This window comes from Osmerus eperlanus, unplaced genomic scaffold (genome assembly GCF_963692335.1).
Source record: "Osmerus eperlanus unplaced genomic scaffold, fOsmEpe2.1 SCAFFOLD_320, whole genome shotgun sequence".
NCBI classification, from domain to species: Eukaryota; Metazoa; Chordata; class Actinopteri; order Osmeriformes; family Osmeridae; genus Osmerus; species Osmerus eperlanus.
The window spans coordinates 2,501-7,500 of record NW_026911947.1 but is presented as its reverse complement, the minus strand read 5'-3'; positions in this window follow the sequence as shown (position 1 = coordinate 7,500).

The window sequence follows — 5,000 nt, the reverse complement described above, 5'->3', positions numbered from 1 at the left end:
GCGTGCGGCCGCGGGTCTCGATGTGCCCGTGTTCCCCTCGGGCATACCTATCCAACGAGCCCTGGGTGAAGGTGCTACGAGGTTCCTAAGTGGGGATGCCTGTACATGAAGCCCTTGTTCCCAGCTTTGAATGCACGTTTCCAGCTTGAGAGAAACGGGGGCTTAAAATTCACAGTTATTCGCCCGAACGTGGGATTTCGCTGGGGACGGTTTCTAAATTCAAGTTGGCACGGGGGGCAGCGGTGTGCGCGGTTATTTTCCCAGGATTGATGATCCCCAGCTCGGTGGGTCCGTTTAAAGTTTTGTTTGGGCTCCCGTTTCGCGGGGAAGCGCGTGCGCGTGGCGAGCCTGACCTCCCCGTGTCCCCCTCGCCCAGACCTTTCCAACGCCACCCGGGTGAAGGTGCTACGAGGTCCCGAAGTGGAGATGCCTGTCAATGAGCACCTTTTCCCAGCTTTGAATGCAGGTTTCCAGCTTCAGACAAAATGTGGCTCCAAACGTGCAGTTTTGCGCCCGAACGTGGGATTTCGCTGGGGACGGTTTCTAAATTCAAGTTGGCACGGGGGGCAGCGGTGTGTGTGGTTATTTTCCCAGGATTGATGATCCCCAATTCGGTGGGTCCGTTTAAAGTTTTGTTTGGGCTCCCGTTTCGCGGGGAAGCGCGTGCGCGTGGCGAGCCTGACCTCCCCGTGTTCCCCTCGCCCAGACCTTTCCAACGCCACCCGGGTGAAGGTGCTACGAGGTCCCGAAGTGGAGATGCCTGTCAATGAGCACCTTTTCCCAGCTTTGAATGCAGGTTTCCAGCTTCAGACAAAATGTGGCTCCAAACGTGCAGTTTTGCGCCCGAACGTGGGATTTCGCTGGGGACGGTTTCTAAATTCAAGTTGGCACGGGGGGCAGCGGTGTGTGTGGTTATTTTCCCAGGATTGATGATCCCCAATTCGGTGGGTCCGTTTAAAGTTTTGTTTGGGCTCCCGTTTCGCGGGGAAGCGCGTGCGCGTGGCGAGCCTGACCTCCCCGTGTCCCCCTCGCCCAGACCTTTCCAACGCCACCCGGGTGAAGGTGCTACGAGGTCCCGAAGTGGAGATGCCTGTCAATGAGCACCTTTTCCCAGCTTTGAATGCAGGTTTCCAGCTTCAGACAAAATGTGGCTCCAAACGTGCAGTTTTGCGCCCGAACGTGGGATTTCGCTGGGGACGGTTTCTAAATTCAAGTTGGGACGGGGGGCAGCGGTGTGCGCGGTTATCTCCCCGGAAAAAGCCGTCCCCAGCTCGGTGGGTCCGTTTAAAGTTTTGTTTGGGCTCCCGTTTCGCGAGGAAGCGCGTGCGCGTGGCGAGCCTGACCTCCCCGTGTTCCCCTCGCCCAGACCTTTCCAACGCCACCCGGGTGAAGGTGCTACGAGGTCCCGAAGTGGAGATGCCTGTCAATGAGCACCTTTTCCCAGCTTTGAATGCAGGTTTCCAGCTTCAGACAAAATGTGGCTCCAAACGTGCAGTTTTGCGCCCGAACGTGGGATTTCGCTGGGGACGGTTTCTAAATTCAAGTTGGCACGGGGGGCAGCGGTGTGTGTGGTTATTTTCCCAGGATTGATGATCCCCAATTCGGTGGGTCCGTTTAAAGTTTTGTTTGGGCTCCCGTTTCGCGAGGAAGCGCGTGCGCGTGGCGAGCCTGACCTCCCCGTGTTCCCCTCGCCCAGACCTTTCCAACGCCACCCGGGTGAAGGTGCTACGAGGTCCCGAAGTGGAGATGCCTGTCAATGAGCACCTTTTCCCAGCTTTGAATGCAGGTTTCCAGCTTCAGACAAAATGTGGCTCCAAACGTGCAGTTTTGCGCCCGAACGTGGGATTTCGCTGGGGACGGTTTCTAAATTCAAGTTGGCACGGGGGGCAGCGGTGTGTGTGGTTATTTTCCCAGGATTGATGATCCCCAATTCGGTGGGTCCGTTTAAAGTTTTGTTTGGGCTCCCGTTTCGCGGGGAAGCGCGTGCGCGTGGCGAGCCTGACCTCCCCGTGTCCCCCTCGCCCAGACCTTTCCAACGCCACCCGGGTGAAGGTGCTACGAGGTCCCGAAGTGGAGATGCCTGTCAATGAGCACCTTTTCCCAGCTTTGAATGCAGGTTTCCAGCTTCAGACAAAATGTGGCTCCAAACGTGCAGTTTTGCGCCCGAACGTGGGATTTCGCTGGGGACGGTTTCTAAATTCAAGTTGGCACGGGGGGCAGCGGTGTGTGTGGTTATTTTCCCAGGATTGATGATCCCCAATTCGGTGGGTCCGTTTAAAGTTTTGTTTGGGCTCCCGTTTCGCGGGGAAGCGCGTGCGCGTGGCGAGCCTGACCTCCCCGTGTCCCCCTCGCCCAGACCTTTCCAACGCCACCCGGGTGAAGGTGCTACGAGGTCCCGAAGTGGAGATGCCTGTCAATGAGCACCTTTTCCCAGCTTTGAATGCAGGTTTCCAGCTTCAGACAAAATGTGGCTCCAAACGTGCAGTTTTGCGCCCGAACGTGGGATTTCGCTGGGGACGGTTTCTAAATTCAAGTTGGCACGGGGGGCAGCGGTGTGTGTGGTTATTTTCCCAGGATTGATGATCCCCAATTCGGTGGGTCCGTTTAAAGTTTTGTTTGGGCTCCCGTTTCGCGGGGAAGCGCGTGCGCGTGGCGAGCCTGACCTCCCCGTGTCCCCCTCGCCCAGACCTTTCCAACGCCACCCGGGTGAAGGTGCTACGAGGTCCCGAAGTGGAGATGCCTGTCAATGAGCACCTTTTCCCAGCTTTGAATGCAGGTTTCCAGCTTCAGACAAAATGTGGCTCCAAACGTGCAGTTTTGCGCTCCGAACGTGGGATTTCGCTGGGGACGGTTTCTAAATTCAAGTTGGGACGGGGGGCAGCGGTGTGCGCGGTTATCTCCCCGGAAAAAGCCGTCCCCAGCTCGGTGGGTCCGTTTAAAGTTTTGTTTGGGCTCCCGTTTCGCGAGGAAGCGCGTGCGCGTGGCGAGCCTGACCTCCCCGTGTTCCCCTCGCCCAGACCTTTCCAACGCCACCCGGGTGAAGGTGCTACGAGGTCCCGAAGTGGAGATGCCTGTCAATGAGCACCTTTTCCCAGCTTTGAATGCAGGTTTCCAGCTTCAGACAAAATGTGGCTCCAAACGTGCAGTTTTGCGCCCGAACGTGGGATTTCGCTGGGGACGGTTTCTAAATTCAAGTTGGCACGGGGGGCAGCGGTGTGTGTGGTTATTTTCCCAGGATTGATGATCCCCAATTCGGTGGGTCCGTTTAAAGTTTTGTTTGGGCTCCCGTTTCGCGGGGAAGCGCGTGCGCGTGGCGAGCCTGACCTCCCCGTGTCCCCCTCGCCCAGACCTTTCCAACGCCACCCGGGTGAAGGTGCTACGAGGTCCCGAAGTGGAGATGCCTGTCAATGAGCACCTTTTCCCAGCTTTGAATGCAGGTTTCCAGCTTCAGACAAAATGTGGCTCCAAACGTGCAGTTTTGCGCCCGAACGTGGGATTTCGCTGGGGACGGTTTCTAAATTCAAGTTGGCACGGGGGGCAGCGGTGTGTGTGGTTATTTTCCCAGGATTGATGATCCCCAATTCGGTGGGTCCGTTTAAAGTTTTGTTTGGGCTCCCGTTTCGCGAGGAAGCGCGTGCGCGTGGCGAGCCTGACCTCCCCGTGTCCCCCTCGCCCAGACCTTTCCAACGCCACCCGGGTGAAGGTGCTACGAGGTCCCGAAGTGGAGATGCCTGTCAATGAGCACCTTTTCCCAGCTTTGAATGCAGGTTTCCAGCTTCAGACAAAATGTGGCTCCAAACGTGCAGTTTTGCGCCCGAACGTGGGATTTCGCTGGGGACGGTTTCTAAATTCAAGTTGGCACGGGGGGCAGCGGTGTGTGTGGTTATTTTCCCAGGATTGATGATCCCCAATTCGGTGGGTCCGTTTAAAGTTTTGTTTGGGCTCCCGTTTCGCGGGGAAGCGCGTGCGCGTGGCGAGCCTGACCTCCCCGTGTCCCCTCGCCCAGACCTTTCCAACGCCACCCGGGTGAAGGTGCTACGAGGTCCCGAAGTGGAGATGCCTGTCAATGAGCACCTTTTCCCAGCTTTGAATGCAGGTTTCCAGCTTCAGACAAAATGTGGCTCCAAACGTGCAGTTTTGCGCCCGAACGTGGGATTTCGCTGGGGACGGTTTCTAAATTCAAGTTGGCACGGGGGGCAGCGGTGTGTGTGGTTATTTTCCCAGGATTGATGATCCCCAATTCGGTGGGTCCGTTTAAAGTTTTGTTTGGGCTCCCGTTTCGCGAGGAAGCGCGTGCGCGTGGCGAGCCTGACCTCCCCGTGTTCCCCTCGCCCAGACCTTTCCAACGCCACCCGGGTGAAGGTGCTACGAGGTCCCGAAGTGGAGATGCCTGTCAATGAGCACCTTTTCCCAGCTTTGAATGCAGGTTTCCAGCTTCAGACAAAATGTGGCTCCAAACGTGCAGTTTTGCGCCCGAACGTGGGATTTCGCTGGGGACGGTTTCTAAATTCAAGTTGGCACGGGGGGCAGCGGTGTGTGTGGTTATTTTCCCAGGATTGATGATCCCCAATTCGGTGGGTCCGTTTAAAGTTTTGTTTGGGCTCCCGTTTCGCGGGGAAGCGCGTGCGCGTGGCGAGCCTGACCTCCCCGTGTCCCCCTCGCCCAGACCTTTCCAACGCCACCCGGGTGAAGGTGCTACGAGGTCCCGAAGTGGAGATGCCTGTCAATGAGCACCTTTTCCCAGCTTTGAATGCAGGTTTCCAGCTTCAGACAAAATGTGGCTCCAAACGTGCAGTTTTGCGCCCGAACGTGGGATTTCGCTGGGGACGGTTTCTAAATTCAAGTTGGCACGGGGGGCAGCGGTGTGTGTGGTTATTTTCCCAGGATTGATGATATCCAATTCGGTAGCTCTGTTTAAAGTTTTGTTTGGCTTCCCGTTTTCGTTGTGTAGCTCTGATTTCGCTGGGGATAGTTTTATACACTGCTTTAGAGTGGGGCAC